Source organism: Gossypium hirsutum, chromosome A02 (assembly GCF_007990345.1).
Source record: "Gossypium hirsutum isolate 1008001.06 chromosome A02, Gossypium_hirsutum_v2.1, whole genome shotgun sequence".
Lineage (NCBI taxonomy): Eukaryota > Viridiplantae > Streptophyta > Magnoliopsida > Malvales > Malvaceae > Gossypium > Gossypium hirsutum.
This window is the reverse complement of record NC_053425.1, coordinates 44,072,420-44,093,355: the sequence shown is the minus strand read 5'-3', so window position 1 is coordinate 44,093,355 and position 20,936 is coordinate 44,072,420. Positions and strand designations below refer to the sequence as shown.

Sequence of the window (20,936 nt, the reverse complement as noted above, 5' to 3'; positions counted from 1 at the left end):
TCAAACTCGTCGAACGGCAAAAGCATCAAATCAGCCGGAAAACAGGATTCTCGGATTATTAGAGGGCATCTCTTACACACTTTATCAACAAGTACGCATTGACCCAAAGGGTTTGATACTCGAATTACGAGCTCAGTAGACTCAACAGGTAGAGTCTTACTGGTTGCTAAGGTTTCACATACATATGAATGAGTAGAACCAGGGTCAATCAATGCAATCACATTAGTATCAAAGAGAGTGAAGGTACCAGTGATGACATCGGGGGAGGATGCCTCCTCTCGTGCGCGAATGGCATATGCTCTAGCAGGAGTACGGTTCTCGGCTCGATCGGCCGTATCAGAGGCCCCCCTCTGACTACCACCCCTGCCTCCTAAAATTCTCGGTGGTCTACCTCTAGATGTCACTCCACTAGGTCTTGCACCTTGAATCTTATTCTTCTCATCCAGCTCCGTGCAATCTCTAATGAAGTGGTCCTTCGAACCGCATCCGTAACAGGCCCTGCTAGTAGACTTGCTCCAACATTCACCTAAGTGTCGTCTTCCACATTGGGGACATTCAGGTTTCTCGTGACGATTATTGCCCACACTAGCTACCGAAGTAGCTCGGGAGCCCATCGATGGTCTTGCCCTGATGGAAATTCCCGCAGTCGCCCTCGACTTATTAATGACCTCCCTGAACTTCTTTACAGCTGAGAACGGAGCTTTACCCGTCGATCTTTTACGATAATCTCTAACTTCAAATTCAGCCTTCCTCTTCTCCTTTCCAAGTTCTTCCGCCTTGCAGGCTCGTTCGACTAGTGTTACGAATTCTTTTATTTCCAAAATACCCATTAGTAGCTTTAAATCTTCATTCAATCCTTCCTCGAATCTTTTGCACATAGCAACCTCATCAGCTACACACTCCCGGGCATACCTACTGAGTCTTACGAATTCATGTTCGTATTCAGATACAGTCATACGGCCTTGCTTGAGTTCCAAGAACTCCTTACGCTTCTGATCAATGAACCGTTGGCTAATAAATTTCTTCCGGAATTCCGTTTGAAAGAAGTCCCAAGTTACTCGCTCGTTCGGGACTATGGAAATCAAGGTCCTCCACCAATAGTAGGCTGAGTCTCGCAACAAAGATACAGCACATTTTAGACATTCGTCGGGTGTGCATGACAATTCATCGAACACCCGAATGGTGTTATCAAGCCAGAACTCGGCCCTTTCGGCATCATCAGTTACTATGGCCTTGAACTCCTCGGCCCCACGCTTCCTAATCAAGTCTACAGGTGGCTTACTCAGCCTCACAGGATCAGCGACTGATGGCGTTACAGGCTCTTGGGGTGGATTATTCAAATTTGGGAATTGTTGGACAGCCGGGTTGGTTCGGGCATATTGCGCGACCCACTCATTCATCATGGTAAAGAAGGCTTGTTTAGCCCCCTCACCTTGATTATTCGCAGATGACTGAGGTTCAACAGGCGGCGTCCCTTGTGTAGGAGCAGCCGCTACGCTCTCAACGTCATCCGCTAGGGTTCTTTCCTCACCGGGGTCCATTTACTAATCAAAACAAAAACATCTCAACCGTCAGAAGTCATCACACATTTAAACATTAACATTCGGCATGTATAGCTAGACTCATACGCGCTATGGTAGTCCTAGAACCGACTAAACCATAGCTCTGATACCAATCAAATGTAACACCCTGAACCCGAAACCGACACCGGAGTCGAACACGAGGTGTTAACTGACTTTAACCCCTTATAAAATTTATTTTCCAGACACTGCCCAATCTGTGTACTAGTCGTTTTAAAAATCATATCTTGAGTTTCGTAACTTGAAAATCAGTTTTGTAATTTTTCCCAGAAACTAGACTCATGTGCCCATCTATGTATTTTTTTCTAGAATTTTTGGTCGGGCCAATTAGTACAGTTTATTAGTCAAAGTCTCCCAAGTTGCAGGGGTCGACTACACTGACCTTTGCCCATTACGACTTGGATATCTCCCTGCACAGAGCTTTAATACTGATGCCGTTTGTTTCTATGGAAACTAGACTCAGAGAGGAATCTATACATATATGGTATGACTCCTAATTATCTCTGGTTAATTTATAATGAATTTCCAAATTCGGAACAGGAAATCCAGAAACTGTTCTGGCCCTGTCCCACAAAAATCTGATTATCTCTTAATATACTGCCCATATGATCTTTTCGTTACTTTCTCATGAAAACAGACTCATCGAGCTTCGATTACATAATTTATTCATCAATTAATTCCACTCCTACTATTTTTAGTGATTTTTCAACCTCATGACACTGCTGCTGCCAGCATCTGTTACGAAAGTAACTAGGTCCATTTCATGCCTACCCTTGATCCAACTCAATCGAACATTCGTGCCATTTTCGCATGGCTTAAAGTTTACATGCCAAATTTCAAACACAACGTAATAGCTTATACATGCCAAAATGTTCTTCTAAGCCAACTAAGAAGAAAGTACCAAAACTTGCTATCCGGTGTGATGACTTCGATGACGACCTGACCCCGCAAAAATAGATGAGTCCAAGCAACCTATAATGGGTGACAAGGAAACACCGAGTGAGTTTATAACTCAGTAAGTCATAAGCAATGCACTACATCCATCAATAACATTATCACAAGAGGAAACAAAATGGAACGAGACAATTTACTCCATCGATACCGAACCATACCATAGTTCCTCCAACCTATCGATTCAATTTCATATCAATTCATGCATTCACATTCCATATACTCATCAATAAGACATTGAAGCATTTTCATAAATCAATTTATTTTCGTTACAATCAAACGACTAAACGGCCTTTCACCCATCCTACGATAAATTTTATGTACGTGACTCCAAGTATATTTGTCACATAGGTTCAAACTTACCGAGCTCAACACCAAGTATAAGCATAGCACCTATTAGCCATGTACTCAAGACACTTACCCGATCCGCTGTCCGCGATCGACTCAATAGTGTCGCACACATAGTGTCCATAATGATTCACGAATGTATATTGAGTCCGCACACTCAGTGCTATATAATCAACTCGCACACTTAGTGCTACATAATCAAATCGCACACTTAGTGCTACATAGTCAAACTCGCACACTTAGTGCCGCATGGTCAATTCGCACACTTAGTGCATCATATTCATTTCGCACACTTAGTGCAACATAGTCAAATCGCACACTTAGTGCTGTACAATTTAATCCCGCGCACTTAGCGCCAATCTCATGGTCGTAAATGGTTATATCCGCACGTTTAGTGCCGAGATCAACAACTCAGTACATCTTACCTCTTTTCTTTCCATTCAACAATTTCATTATCACATCCGTACATGCATATATATATGTATATTCATTCATTCCATTCAGCATCAATACATAAACATTACGACCATTTGAAATAACGCCAACTACATGCTTAATGACTTACCTCGTGTTGGGTAAGACGGTTCCAACTCGGCTACTCGATGACCTTTTCTTTGCCTTTGCTCGATTCACCTCCTTTAACTCCTTGAGCTAAATCAAACAAATTTAACTCATTAAAGTCTCATTTTGCTAGCTTATGGCCGAATATGACAAGGAGTTTGATGGGTCATATGGCCACCTTTTAGCTCAAATACACAATGGTCATATGCATTTTTAATCACATCAAATGATTCAATACAATTCACTCGAACATCAAAAGAGAACCTCAAGGTACTTAGTCCATATACACATTAGACATTAGAGTCACATATGTACGAATTCACGAATCGAATTCGACATATTAGCTAATTTTCCCTTTAGCCGAACCTTCTAAGTCAAGATAAAGCCATCAACATGCTTACCTTTGGCCGAACATACACATCAACTTAGGTGCCCATTTATATGGCCGAACACACACATGTCTATGTTAAGGCCGATTGCAACACTCAATACATTCTACAAGTATGGACACTTGCATTGACTAAACACCATTTCTATTATTTTTACTCCAAAGCCGAATGCCTCTCAAGCCCTAAGCTCATGATCCTTTCATCATTAAGCAAGTGTTATAGCACAACTAACATCCATTTTCAATTTGAACACCAACATAAAAATATTAAACATGAAAATCCATAGCCGAAACCTATACATGACATTACTCATTCCACCCATCGAAACAATATTTGTTCAAGACATCAAGCATTTTTATTTGGGTATTACATATATGAGCATTTAGAATTTATATTTTTAGCAAGATCAATTTCTTTCCTCAACACATTCTTCATCAAAACTTAAAGGAAGTAATCAAATTTCCTTCTTTAATAGCCATGGCCGAATACTCCATCCATCCATCAAAGTTAAAAATTTTGCATGGTCTAAGTAAGAACCATGATAATTAACCTAAAACAAGCTAAAATTTCACAACTTTAACACAATATACTAACCTTATTAAGCATTCAAATGGCCGAAAGTTCTTTGCCCCTATTCCTTCCTTCACATTCGGCTTAGAAGAAACAAAGATGAACACTTAGTTTTCTTCACCCATTTCCCCCTTCTCAAGCTTCAAGTGACCGAATGTTTTTGCCCCAATTCTTTCTTTCAATCCGGCCAAGAAGACAAAGATGAAGCTTTGTCTTCATTACTTTTCTTTTTATTCATTCTTTAATCTATTTCCCTTCTTTTGCATAAAATAATGGCCATTTAATTAAGATTTAATACATATTATATATATATGACCATCATGGCCGGCCACCACTTAAAATAAAAGGGGTATTTGACATGCAAGTACAACTATTTGCAACATGCATAAATGGGCCACCTTACATTAGCCTAGCACATTTCTAAATTTTCTCACATAAGTCCTATTTAATAAAATTTCACTTACAATTTACAAAATTCAACCATGAAATTTTCACACATGCATATATACATATTCTAGACGATAAATATCACATTCAAACATTTCGGCAACTCGGTTTAGCGGTCCCGAAACCACTTCCCGACTAGGGTCAATTTTGGGCTGTTACATTGTATTAGGCTCTTACCTTGACGAAGCTTGCTGGCCCGTGGCTACTGCTTTCGACTGGTTTACCGTGATTGGTTTCGTATAACCCATACTTATATTGCTGACTTTATTTTCTCTCTTTTTCGAGGCCGACCTCCTGGTGCTTTCCCCAGCCTCTATCTTTTCGCACCTTATCACATTCTCTATCATTTTACTGGACATCACTATGTCCGCGAAACTCTTAGCCGCACTCCCCAGCATGTGATTAATAAAAGGTGCCTTCAAGTTATTAATGAAAAGCATGATTTTTTTTCCAACAATGGCAGTTGGACTTGTGTAGCAACTTCCCTCCATCTCTGAGCGTATTGCTTGAAACTTTCATTCGACTTTTTCTCCATGTTCTGTAACGTGATTCTATCAGGTGTTATATCTGTCACATGGCCATACTACTTTATGAAGGCTTGTGCTAAGTCTTTCCACGATTTAACTTCGTTACGATTCAACTGATTGTACCATTTGGTCGCAGCCCCAGACAAATTGTCTTAGAAACAGTGAATCAATAACTGATCATTATTGACATGACCAGCCATCCTCCGACAAAACATCGTGATGTGAGCCTCAGGGCAGCTGGTTCCATTGTATTTTTAAAACTCTGGCATTTTGAACTTCGGAGGGAGTACCAAATCCAGGACCAGGCTCAACTCCTTAGCATCTATTCCGCAATGATAATCAGTATTTTCCAACGCCTTGAATTTCTCCTCCAACTATTTGTATTGGTCTTCTAACTTCTTTGGGAATTCTGCTCCTGGCTTTCCTGCTTCAGCAGGGACTACAGGATTTGGCCGACTGTCTTCAGGGTTAGAACACGAGCCTATTGGGAAATTTATGGGTGCTGAAGTACCAGTCTAATATTAGGGTTTGATATTGATAGACCCCTCTTATGGTGGTACTAGGGTATTTATTGGAATAAAACCTAGAGGGTAAACAAGGATCTCACTATCGTCCTCAGTATTGATAATGGGACTCTTCCCTTTTTTCTGGCCTTCCAGCCAGTAGCTGAGACAATTGGTTCATCATATTCTTTTGAGATTCTAGCATATGATCCTTCATATCCTGTTGAATCTTGGCCAATTGTTCTTCCATCTGTAATTGTAGTTGATCTTGCGTCTCTTTCTGCATTTGCTCTAAATTTTCCAATCTTTGATCTATAGCTTTGGTTTTTTTCTGTGTGTAGTATTGATGTTCCAGGATAAATATAATACAATTTCGAATTAATTAGGGTTTTTTTGTGAAATTTAATGCACATGATGGATGAAATGCAAATGCATGAAATGAATGCAAAATAAAAAGACGTCGATTCTAATTCAATTCCATTTAAAAAACTTTATTAGAAAGCAAAATCCTTTACATAAAACAGATCATATATACGACATTGCCCTAATACACAAAGTTTTAACTTTCTTAAGAAGGCAAGCCAGCTCACGACCCTGGTCTGACTCTAACTCATACTTCACAATTAGCACATTAGCTTGAACCGCTAAGGTCTGTAAATGATCGGCCACTTCTCGGATCTGAATCACGGCTTCACCCATGATATGATCTCTATCCCTGACCTGGTCCTGCGATCGACGGAGCTGTTCCTTCGACTGCTCATTATTCAACTCTAGGAATTTGATTCGAAGTTCACTGTTCTATAATGCAGACTCAAGTTCTTCTGCCTTCCCTTTCAAATCCTCAATCTTGCTCAGGCTGGCTCTTAATTCCATGTCGGAGTTACGACCACAGTGCTGATGCAGTGCCTTCTCTAGCTCCGCTACCCGAGCTACTAACGTCTCCTTTTCATTTTGGCCTCAACTAAACTCTTCTTTAAGGCGTTTTCATGTGCTTGAGCATCACGGAACCTCTTCTCCCACTGATCAGCTCTAGCTTTTTCTTTTTGAACTTCTTGTTGCCACTGCTCTAACGTCTTTCCCAATCCAGCAATTCTCATCGAAAAATGCAGCTTCTTATAATCGATCTTCAAACTGTCCAAGTTTCTTCAACCATTCTTTTTCCTTTCCTCAACTTCTCAGTCTCGAGTTTCTGAACGTCGACATCCAACCTCAAATGCATCTTTTCCTCCTCCAATTGTTTTATCTTTTTCCCTAACTCTGAATTTCTCTTATCGAAGTCCTATTTTATGATTTCTAACTCAGAGGGGATTACTTGCAAGTATTCTTCCATCGATTGAATGCCCCCAAAATTCGGCCCAGGGACATTATCGTTAACCCTTTTACTCAACCACCTTTTGTATTCAGGAGTTGTCATTGATCCTACAGCCAATCTCTTCATCTGGTGTATCTGTTTCCAAGCATCAGAAATCTCTCGAACCTTCTTCTCGTAATTGTTCTTCCTATACGAGAACTCACTCTAGGCTAGTTCATGTGTCATCGGTATAAACTGCCTTGACCTATATTATCTTAAAACGAGCAACGGGGTATATCCAATAGCTCCCCAAATTCCAGGCAGAGGTACCCAATCAAAACTCCCTCACCGATAGAGGATCTAATCAGGAACAAACCAATGAGCTCTCCACTCAATGTCCTCTTCTTGAAGATTTCGGAGGAGCGCGATTTAATTTTCTTCTGATATGTCATCTTTCCTGGACATGGTTGTTATCTCCTTTAACTGGGAGTAACTCTCGGAGAAAACCGAGTAGGAAACCTTATCCACTTTCCAAAAATGGCTGTGGAACCAAGCTAGCAATAACTGCGCACACCATATAACTCTACCTTCACCTACCCTCCGACATGCACTCAAATATCTAAATGTCTCGGCTAGAATTGCCGGTACTGGTGTGACCCGTTTGTTAATTCGATCAAAAAAGTCGGCAACTACTTCATCTATATGCCTTAAAGCTTTTGGGAAAATAACCAAACTATAGATGCTTAAGGAGAAAACGTCAACTTTCCTCTTTGTATCTGGATGTGCTATGATCAGGTTCTTCAAACTCACCCAAGGAATCCACTTATCATCACCCTTTTGCTGAATTCGGGTTGTAACCCATTGTTCACTCATCCCGATGATACTCATTAACTTCTTTACAAAAGCCAGGCCATTAGCAGCCTTGGAATAAGTTTTATCGACTTGAACCTTTGGACAACGAAGCAAAACTGTATACTCCTCCACAGTAGGCACCAAGTCCACCTTCCCGAATGTGAAACAACTATACGCTGTGTAATGGCCAATTTTTGGCCCAAGTAAACAAGCAGAAAATAAAATCCAAATAACCCAAATAAATGTCCATTTTACAAACCAGATCAACCCAATAATACAATACCCAAACCCAATTTACAAACCCTAACAACCCAAGCCCACTATCTAAAAAAAATTTCAGCAGCAAACCCTAGCCACCAAAGTTTTCAGCCGCTCTCCCCTCTTCAGTCTCTTCCACTCCTCTAACACCAGCACCATCCCTGGTCACCCCATACCTAGCCATCGCTCATGCTTCTGCCAACACCATCCCCGTATGCCGGCACCTCCATACCCTGCAAGCAGCAATGAAGAGATAGAAACCAATAGAAAATGAAAGTGTAAAGGCTATAAAAGCCATGAAAACAAGTGTAAAAGGGTCTTTCTTTTTTCTTCGGTAGTTTAAAACACAAACAATAGAAAAATTCGATTCTAGAGAAAATTAGCAGCCCGATCGGTATTCAAATACCAATATAATATCTCAGCAACCAAACACAGATATTGAAACTTAAGGTAATTTAATTTTATTTCAGTTTCTGTTTTAGGGTTATTTCCGTATAAACATATATAAAAAAAAACACCAAGATCAAAGGATTAAAAGCTTAAAAAACCCTAAGGTGATTTCTTTTTTTTCTTTCTATTTTAAATTCGGTTTTAAGCTTTTTTTTTACCTATATATATATATTAAAACATATTAAAATATAAATAAAAAATACAAAAAAATTTAAAAAAAAGGTAAATTTTTACCTTTTTCGAGGTGGCAGGCGCCGGCGACGGACGGCGACCCACGATCGGCCGTTGACCGACCCTCCTGGCCGGATTTCCTTCCCCCCACCCTTCTCTCTTCTTTCTCCCTTCTTTTTTTTTCTTTCTCTCCTCAAAATGATTTTTTTTGTCAAAAATTGGCCTTATATAGCCCTCCAAAACGACGTCGTTTTGGCCTAACCCGATCCGACCAGACCCGTCTTACCCTAGGATCCGCGTGTTTTTGTTTGATGGTCTAATTGCGCAATTGGCCCTTTCGCCTTTTCATGTTTTCGCAATTGAGTTTTTAATATTTCTTAATTAGGCCTCGAAATTTGTCGCGCTTTGTGATCTAGTCCTCTGCCATGCGCTGCGTTTTAGGAGGAGGGAGTATTGCGTTTTTGGTCCCCCAGAGTTTCCCGCGTGTTCATTTTGGTCCTTTGCCCTTTATTTCTTTTTAAATTTGCCTCAAAATTCTGTTCTTAGTTCGATTTAGTCCTTTTTCGTTTATTTTTATTTTTTTACATATTATTAACATTATTACTATGATTTTATTTCTATTATTATCTTTATTATTACTGTTAGTATTATTTTCATTACTATTATTTTTATTAACATATTAATTATTTTCTAACGTATTATTATTAGTAATTATTATTATTTCTAGTTTTATTATTATTATTAACATTAGTGTATGTATATTATATATGTATGTATATATATTTACATATAGTACTATTTTAATTACTTTATTTTAATATTACTATTATATTATATTTGCTTTTTTATATACTTCATTATTATTTCTAATATTATTACTATTATTTGTCGTTATTTATTTCTAATATGTATATATTATGTAAATGTTTAAATATTATATTATATATATTCTTCATGTATGTTATGTATATATGTTTTCAATATTATATTTTTATATATTATTATATATATTTTAATATTATTAGTTATATATTTTTTATATTGTTATATGTATATTTCTAATATTATATTGTATATTTCTAATGCTATTATTTATATATATATGTGTGTGTGTATTTGTGTAGTATACAAAGTAGTTATTATTATTATTATCATTTCTAAGGTATATTGTATATGTTTTATATATGTTACATATATTTTTTTAATATTACTAATTATATATATTTCTTATACATTTCCATGTACATGTTTTTATACCATCTTATGTATATATTTTTAAATACTATATTGTATATATATATTCTTAATACCATATTGTGTATATATCATTATTACATTTATTTTACTCCTACTATGTTTGTTATTAATATCAAGACATATATTTTATTATACTTGTATGCGTATTTTATATATAGTATTATTTTCGTATACCATTATAATTATTATACCCATTAGTTTCACTATCATCACTTATTATTTTATATTACTATGTATATATTTTTCATATACGTCATGTGCACACATTTTTCATATGTATATATTATGTATATATTTTAACATTATTAGTTAAATTCTCACTATCAAACATTATATATAGTTTACATACACACTCTTAATATCATGTATCTATATTCATTATTTCCATTTCATATTTAATTCTAGTATCATATATATCTTTATTGTTTATAATATTATTGTCACATTTATATTCGCTTCAATGTACCTGTAGATTTGTCTTTTATTTTATTTATTTATTAATTTGCTTTGCATTACTTCGAAAACCATATTCTTATTTTCTAATTAATTTCAATAATCAAGGCAACGTACCGATTTAACGTTAAGCCATCGATTTCATCGCTATGTTGGGTGAATATCAATCGACTCGTGTTAAAACGGTATATCCTTCTCAAAAGAAAACGAAACTTGAAATTTCTCGTGTTTTACTCGGTCACGATTCAATGTTACTTTGAACTTGCAATTTTGAAAATTAAGACAACACTTGTTTATAAGATACCAATTTTGGGCGTCGCGAGGGTGCTAATACCTTCCTCGCGCGTAACCGACTCCCGAACCCTAAATTTTCTCTGGATTTTAACGTAGACCTAAACTCAGCCTTTTATTTGTTTTAATAAGAGGTCTAATAGGTGTCCGATCACACCTAGAAAAAAAGGATCGGTGGCGACTCCCTGTTTATTTCAAAATCAAACGTCAAATTTCAAACTTTTTTCCATAAATCGCCACAATTAGCGACCAAGCTAAGCTAAAATTTTTACGTCGCTACACGCTGGGTTCTAAAACTGAGCCATAGCCCGAAACAAATACTTGTTCACCTTGATATCGAGCAAGTAGGGTAAGTCGCCATGACTTTGATAGAACAGCTGCTTAATCTCATCATCCCAACAAGCCCATATATCCCTCAATTCCTGGAACTCATTTTGGGTCCCATTGATGCGAGTAAAGTCCAGCAACCCCAATGTATACCCCTCAGCTAGACTATCCATTTTCTCAATTTGCATCTTCTCTGACCACATACGAACAGCCCCATTATCCTCTACTTTATCAATGAGTTCGCTCTCCATAACAAGCTTTCTAATTTAGCAACCGAACAGAAATCGACACCTCTTTAATATGAAATGACATGCGAACATAACCACAACAAAACACAACAGGTTAGTATCGAAAAATAAAAATCAAAGCAAATAGAAAATAATCAAACACCTAACTGGGTAACCGCTAGGGTTCAATATAGCTCTACCTAGGGCGGGCTTCTAGAGTTCACTATATGTGGCTCGGTTCTATGAAAAGAGTACCTAAACCAGTAGATTCCTCAACCCTTACCCATTATAGGCTCATGTAAATCGAGTTCAATTTAGGGGAATACATTTCCCTATGGCCATGCGAAGGTGAAAACCTCACGAAGACATAGGTACGGATGTATCCCAGAAGCAGTCCACTAGCCCATGCGAAGGTGAAAACCTCACGAAGGCATAGTTTCTCACTCTCACCTAAAAGGTGCGACCACAATGGTCATGCAAGATGATGCAAGGGGATATAAAAAACTCAAAATACAAAACACGAATAAAATGATAAAAACCATAAAATCCATGAAATGCAATAAAAGGGGACGTATGTTAAAAACCAAATTTTAAATTTCCGACAGAAGGACAGAAAATAATCAATTTTACTGCTTGACTCTCTTATTGGTCCCCTAGTGGAGTCGCCAAGCTGTCGAAACCATTTTTAAAGTTTGTGAAAACAGGATCGACTTTAAAACGAGGTATGGAGTCGCCACCGATCTTTTCCGAGGTGTGATCGGATCACCTTGATCATTTTAATAAAACATTTTAATTTATTAAAATAATGATTTTGGGTCTACGAAAATCGAAAACAGTGTTCGGGATTTGGTTACGCACGAGGAAGGGTTAGCACCCTCGTGATGCCCAAAATTGGTACCAATTGACTAATTAATGTCCTGATGTTGAAAATTTGAAGAAATATGTTAAAATACGATCCCTTTAAAAAATATGTGAACAACCCGAGTTGGATTTTAAGATTCACTCATTCCAAGGAGTAAGATACCGCGTCCAACACGTTAGGATACAATATTTTAAGCCTCCAAAAAGTAAGATCACCTCACGATTTCCAAAACACGCAACGAAATTTAAAAGGGTATTCGGTTATTTGGTCAAACGGTAAATCAAAACCCAGCACGTTAGGGCACGATTTCTCGAATTTCCTAACATGAAACAGTACCTCGTTTTTTTATTTAAGAAAACATGAATGAGATTTCGAAAGGATATTTAGTTATCCAGTCAAACAAAAAATCGAAACCCAACAATTAAGGCACGATTCTCCAAATTTTTGAACACAAAATATTGCCTTATTTTTGGAAAAAAAATTGTAAATCCGACTCAAAATGTGTTTATTTGGCTTGTTTGGGATAAAAATGCAACGATTAAAAATTGCCTAAACACGTTAGAATTTGAACCACAATGCGATAATAAGAAATAAGCATAGTATTGAGCATGAAATAATAACATGTAAGTTCAACACTATACAAATGCATGACAATGATAAAAGTGCGAATATACAAATCAAAATACTCAATAATAACAATTTTGAAACCACTTTATTTTAAAACTAACATTTAGGTTAAAATTAACGAATATAAAAAAATGTTTAAAGAATATATGTATATGAAGAAAAATAAAAAAAAATGTACCAAATTTCCCAAATAATTTTAAACAATGTCAAGTCAAATAATGAAAATGAAAAGGAATTGGAAATTAACAATATAAGAACAGATTAAGAATAAATTATGTGTAAAAGTTTGAAATAAGCCATAAAAGAAATAAAAACAAAAATTAATAATATGTAAAATAATAATATACATATTAATTTTATAATAAGTATTATGTGAAAAGAAAGTTAAAGTAAATAATATACAAAGTAATATATAGATCCATCTAAAATAAATAATATACGAAGAAATATAAATACTTTAGTATAAATAATATATACAAAACAAAAGAAAATATAATATTTGAATTAATGAATATTCAAAAAGGTAATTTTTAAGATAAATAAATTATATTAAAATAAAATGAAAATATCAAAGGGAAAAAATGAAGACAGTGTAAAATCAAATAAATAATTTAAAATAATATGTTAAAAAAATGATGAATAACTTGTAAAGAATTTTTTAAAACAAAACTAAAAACTCGATTGAAATGAAAGCAAAATCAGAAGAATAATTTATGAACAAACCAAACTATTAAAACAGAATTAAGGACCGAAATAAGATGCGCACAAAAGAACAAGGACTAAAAATGCAAATATTCTGAATCACAAAAAGCACTGCGCAGGCGCAGACCAAATTGAAACAGCGGGCAAACCTCTAGGAAAAAATGGAAAAAACATAATAGGGATAGATTAAAGATGACGCAAAAATAAGGACTAGCCGTACAAATTACCCATTTGAGGGGAACATGCGCGGATCCAGCCTGTCAATGCGCAGGCCATCACTTTCCCTCTCTCAAATGCTATTAAAACTAAAACCTTTATTTTTATATTTTTTTAAAACATAAAAAACCTTTAGAAAACCCAATGCATTTTCCTTCTAACCCTTTCTGCTAGGGTTTTATTTCAAAACTTGCAACCGTCGAACCACCATCATACGGTGATCGACGATGCGCAGGCAAAGGCCGATTTCGCCAATGGAAGAGAACTCCGACTGTGCCCACAGAGGTTTGGTAAATGCTCTCCCTTCTTTCTTCTTTTTATTACCCTTTTTTGCACACCCAAAAATAAATAAAAGAACTCAATAAACAAGATCAATAAAGAATCCCCTCTTAAGTTTCATTTGCACTTGTTTCTTTGCCATCGATTTTTGTGTATATATTGTATTTTCCGTGTATGTGTAAAAATGCGAAAAAAAGGTCATTTTATAAATAAAATTCGAAGGCTTTATAGCCAAAATACAAATGGTTTCCTGCTGTTTCTTTGCTCACGTCGCAGGTCACGAAGACATGGAGGAAGAATGGGTGTGGGGCGTGCTACATGTGAGCTGGGGTGGACGTGCGAGTGGAGTGCGTAGACTGCTGGTGGCTGCATTCGTGCGGCAAATGGAAACTCCAAAACCTGGGCCTATCGAGCTTGTTTAATTTGGGTCTGTATTTTGGGGCCAAAATTGTATTTCGGGCTAGCACTTCAATATTTGTAATGGACTATTTTAATTCATATGGCCCGGGCAAAATTTGGGCCTTACAATAATAATTAGAATTTATATTTATACTTTGATTATATTATAGTTGTTAGAGTTAAAATAAATCCTTCATGAAATTTTAATTATCTACTATATGGTAAATTATTATACATGTTTAGGCATGAATTAAAAAGAATTGAGAACATCATATTATAATCGTATGGATAGTGATTCACTAAAACATGCTATGGATATCTAAATCTGGATGATCATGATTTTAATGTGATCTGATCTGATGGATGACACGATATATTTCTTCTTCTTCACTAGATTAAATATGAATTCATTGTAATTTAAGTTTATGTACTATTCTCTCTTTTCTAATTAAAAGCAATTTAAGTAGAAAAAGTAGGGAACATAAACTCTAAAGTTTTATTATAATTAATTTTTAAAAAATAAAAATATACCAAAATTTATGTTTTTCTTATAAACTAATAAATTATGTCTAAATACTTTAATATTTTTATGTATTTTGAGAATTTGTGAAGGATTATATCCTTATATTTGGATATGCATCGAATATTAATACCCTCACTTAATTTGATCGCTAAGTCCAAGCAACGAATTGCTATATTCATTGCCGGAGCAACCATGGACATTTATATACTTTCCAACCAATTAAACATGTCATTCAGCATTAAAAAGTACTCACAACATGATACACAATCATTTTGAGGTTTCACACGAGCTTATAAAGCTCTTTTGGCTAACCCGAATATAAAGCAAGACCAAAGTGTAAAGTTTTTAAAAGTTTCAGGTCGGCGTCACGACCTCAAGTTTCCTTGTCGAGACAACGTAATCACAGTGAGTCATGTCATGACAACATGCATAACCACGTTGTGATATCACTCACTGTTGATCGAAATTGCGACATCAAAGACTTCTCGTCGCAACGTTGTCCTTGTTTTTGCCAAAATGCACATCCAGTACCTACAACAATTTCAATTAATTCCAAACATGTTTACATCCATATTCAGAAAAAATAAGATCATTTAACTTAACCAGTTAACAACCAATTCATGTATAAACTTATCAATCAACCATACAATACCTTACCATCTAATTATTCATATTTAGATATATACTTGACCGTTCCACCTAATTCTGCCAAAATGCCTTCAGTTTCCAGCTCAACATAATCACCTTACCAAATGAAAACCACCAATACAAGGGGATGACATAAATAAGTCAAAACATATACCAAATTACACAACATACTTATCATAAACCTTACCATGTCCAAAGCATTATTTAACATAACCAATTCAAATGGCTTAATTGATAGTTTAACATGCCAAACTAATTAAAAGCATAATCATCATTCAAACATCATTCAAGCTTAACCAAAATATGCACTATTAACTTAAATACCAAATAGTACATCTAACATTAACCATCACCATAGACAAATAATGCCATCCAACTCAAAATGACCATAAGCATACTGAAAACCCTTAAGTATATGACACATAGTCTAGCTTCAAAATATACACGTAACTACCATATCGAAATACTCAAAATGTACATTCATAAACTCACAGATATTCTCAAGTAATCATTTATATAGTCACATACACATCCTATTCATACTATACTTTTCATAATTTCGGATTCATAGTTTGATCAATTTTTCTAAAGATATGCTTCGGTATGAACATTATACATGTAAGATTCATCATAGGAACTCACCTTATTCTCACTAACGGTAGTTTAAAACTCCAGATCCGGATGTACATCACGAACCAACAACAACCACTACTTTTAGAACATAAGAACATCATTAAGACTCATTCGTATACAATTTACCATCAATTCAAGCACTGACAACTCCCATGCAAAGCCTTATACTTACATCTTACTGTTCATGTACCTCTTATAGTTACTCTTTCAGAATTTAACATGCAGAATAGTAATACTTACCATTGAATGAAATAGCCACTGATCATAACATAACTTTAGCTTCTAGATTATTGATAAAGAGATACATCTAGACTTAATGAAGGTATCAGTAAATTCCACTTAAAGAAGAGGAAGAAGAAGGAAGAAGAACCCTTTTCAGAAGACACTTTCATATATAAATATGACTCGTCTTGCTTAGTGGAATTTAACAAGTGTCATACGTATCAGAACTAGCCTTCTTATTGGCCTACAGTTTTCGAGAAAAATATAAATAATTCCTTTCATCATACTTATCAGGCTAAGCTATACAGTTGGTTTCTAACCAAATTACTTAAAGTCTAACTAGCATAGTATTCCATACAAACCAGACGTACTATACCTTTAGCGAATGCTCATTTCATACTTCCTTTTTTATCCCTTAATATGAACGTCCCCTAAATATAGTAGAATATCATGAAGTCAAATTCTTACTAACTCATGTGGAAGTTAATATACGCCCGTACATATATGCCAAAATAATCATTTGGGCATATAACACTTCGCTAGACAAACTATTTACTATTATACGTCAAAACTTTAAACCTATTAGATATGGGGTGTTACAATGGAAACTTACTATCATAGGAGTCGCAATATTGAGCCAATGTCATGATATCAAGCTCTAAATTCGTGATACCTTTGAAGGTGTTGAAGTGAAGAAAATTGAAGTTAACTCTAGTGATGTTGCAACACCAATAAGTGGGTGTTACGACACCAAGACCTTCAAATTCGTCATTGTTTTGGGTATTGTGACATCGAAGCTTGGGTATCGTGATATCGCTGCCTAACTGGGAAAAAATAGCTACGAGGGTAGTCTTTTGCCTAACACATCACCCAATCAAAACACAACTTCTAAGGGCATTCTAGCCAACAAAATTTGATTATAATTAGATGTTTTAAAGCCAAAACAAAATAGGCTATTAACTTTACTTTCTTTTCATCTTATTAGCTTTCTAGTTAGTTTTTTTTCCTTTTTTAGGGTTTAGTTTCAAGCTTTTTTTTTGTTTTAGTGTTAGTTTTTATTGTAGTTTGGTTTCATTTGCATTTTGGTACTTAAACTTTCTTTGTATTTTTAATTTAATAAATAATCTTTAATATAACTCAATTCCATTTTCTTTGCTTAGATAAATATTTGAACTTTAGTTTTATTTTTCACCTTCATTGTTGCCACCTTCATCTTCTCCAAGCAACCCTTAAGAAAACACTAAGCTTTCTTTAACATTAACTTTATCCTTATTTTAATGTATACTTTGAATGCATGTCCAGTTGTTGCTTGTATAGAAATGATATTGAGTACGTAGCTAAATCTATGGTGGTTGGTTGATGGAAATGTTGTTTGGTTGGCTTTTGGTACAAGGACTAAATTGTAAAAATTGGACTAAATTGTAAAAATTAAACTAAATTGAATGAACTTTAAAACTTAGATTTGATGCCTCTAAGGGAAAACATAGATAGGTGAGATTGAGAGGAGATACTATTGAGCACCAATTTGGTTGTCCCTGGTTAGTTTGTTGAGGTCGAAAGATAAACTAGACTAAACTATCTAATTTAGTAGAATGGAGATCGAGAGGTAAAATTGAGTCAATTAGAAGTTTAGGCTTTTTATATCCCTAACCCAAAGATTAACCATCAACATGGAAGTCAACCAACCATACTTATGGTAGTTTTGGAGGAGTTGCAATTATTCAAGATGTCAATGGCAATCAAATAATTCTTTGGCGCACAATTGATGGCAACAACAAACTCCACTGTAGATTTCTCTTGCATTTAATATTACTACATTTAAAGCAATTGGCTATCCAACACTGTGTATGTAGGCACTCATCTAAAAAGTGGCTTAATATATACTATAGGGAAATACGATAGTTAACTGGCAACTCCATCCAATTAGGGAAGACATTTCTTTGTTGTAACGTGAAGTCAAAGTGCATGGCATCCAAAAAAGAGACGTGCTATAGAATTGAGTTAATCTAATGGCAAAGATAGTTGCAAGTCATAAAATATACTATAGTTGGACATACAGTTAATAAAACTATTAGGTTAAATTATGTTATTATTCCTTGTAATTTGTGAAAGTTGTGGATTTAGTCACTATACTTTAATTTGATCAGTTTTAGTCATTATACTTTTTGAAATAATCAACGTTAGTCCATGTACTTTTCGAAATTTGAAATTTTAATCCTGACCCAAACGGTAGCAATTAAATCCATTTTGTTAAATTCAGTTGCTAGTTTTGTACTATATGTATAGTTATAGATTTAGTCCATATACTTTTTGAATTTTAAGCTTTTAGTCTTGACGGAAATGACAGTTGTTAACCCATTACTAGACTTTTAATGTGTAATGTGTGGAAATAACAAGTTGACATGACAATATGCATATGATAATATGTTTGTGCCATTAGATTTTGGAAATAATAGAACTTAACTTAATGAATTTAACAATTATCGTTTGGTAACAACTAAAATTTTAAAATTTGAGACTAAAATTGACTAAATCGAAGTACATGGATTAAATTCATAACTTTTGTAAAATATAAAGATTAATAACATAATTTAACCAAAATATTATCCTTAAAAGTCAATATTTGCACTCCGTCGGTATCTATACCATAGTACTTATATAGAAAGGTTTCCAAATCATCCTACTTTGAAAGTATGAAGAAAGAACCAAAAGCGATGAGTTTTATAAACTTGAAAAAAGGGGGAAATATTTATCTTTTTGCATGTGTAATCATTTCTCAATTGCTTAATTAATTAGCAACCTTATTTTCCTTTCATCAAAAAGAGTTGGGTATAACCAAGTTATTTTTATGGTTGATAAAATTTTAATAATTTAAAACCATTTTATTATCCTTTAAATTTTAAAAGAAGAAACCAAAATTAAAAATCCCAATTAGCCACAACCAAACATTTTCTATTCTGGGAGAGATTGAACCTATATGATGATATTAGTTAGAGAAATGCTACGTAAAATCATGAGTTTGATATATTATTCCATGCAATTTGATTGTTTTGAATTATTCATAAATATTCCATGCATTGGTAGAGTGTAAGGAATCCGCAAATATCTTATCATTTACGCTTTTTTTTCACTAATAAACATACAATTTATTGATGTAATTGAATCGAGTTGAATCTAAATAGTGACATACTTAAGTTCGAGTCAAAATTTAAGGTTCAATAATTGGCTCGAGTTCGATTCAATCTAAATTTCTAAATTCGATTGATTAAACTCATTTATCAATTTTCATACTCAATATCGAACACAAGCTTGATTATGTTTGTTCATATTTAAGCTCAAGCTTTTTATAGTTAAACTCTTTTTATATAATAGAGGTAAAAATATAATTGCATAACTATGAAAATATATTAAAATTAAACACTTGATTAGGTTCGCAAGTCATTCGAATAAAGTATTACGGTGTTTGAATTCGACTTGACTGAGAGCTTGAGCTTCACTAGACAATTATCGAATCAAATTTGAGTTTTTGTTTTTTCAACTTGAACTCAAATAACTTGTGAACACTAGTGTCTCATTTGCACCTCTATCTAGCTCCTAAAAACTCGTAATTCAATCTTAGCTCCCTTTAACAATGGTGAAATTATAATATAATACACTGATAAAATTACACTTTGAGCCCTTCTAAAATTTATAAATCCTTTGCCCTAATCTCATTTAACAACATTGTTTCACTAATCAAGTCAACAAATTTCTAATTTCTTTACATTGTGAAATCCAAGAAAAGCAAACTAGGTATGTGTGAGAGTTCCATATTTAAGATCCCTCTCTGAAAATCTCTTTTCTGAAAATGTAGGGTATCCAAGGTCCAAACTCTTAAAAGTTAAAGGGACATGCATTATTTTTCATAATATAAGGAAAGGAATGTTGGGGGCACTAGTGCATGAGTTTGATACATGAGGGGTCCCCTCTAATATTTCTCAAATCTTTTCTCACTGTCTGAGAATCTTGACTAATTACCCCTAATTCCAAAACTTTCAATACCCCAAAATCTCACAATATCCCACCATTTGAAAAAAAACCCCTACAAATATTGATCCCTACATACCTTTTTTTTTTTAAGAACAGCTAAGGCCCTCTCCCTCGTTTGTTTTGTTTTTGGAAGGTTGAATCCATCATGCGACCAATTTTCAATCTGTCCAGTTTTTCAAAATCAAACTGTTGTTTCAACTGATTTTTTAGTCCGGTTTAATCAATTCTTCAACCAGTTTTTGCTTTGCTCCGGACTTGTGTACTGGACTGTCTAGTTTGAACAAACCTTTAAACACATTGATTTGGGTGTTAATTGGTTACTTAGCAAGGGCAATAATAAGGT

The 20,936-nt window shown here is 34.8% G+C and overlaps 1 long non-coding RNA gene across 1 annotated transcript; it reads left to right on the top strand.

Moving 5' to 3' along the window:
• Positions 1-13,896: 13,896 nt before the first annotated feature.
• On the top strand, positions 13,897-14,689 carry LOC107951319 (uncharacterized). Its single transcript, XR_001698396.2, has 2 exons — positions 13,897-14,150; positions 14,416-14,689. It is a non-coding gene; the product is annotated as an uncharacterized lncRNA (long non-coding RNA).
• The last annotated feature ends 6,247 nt before the right edge of the window (positions 14,690-20,936 follow it).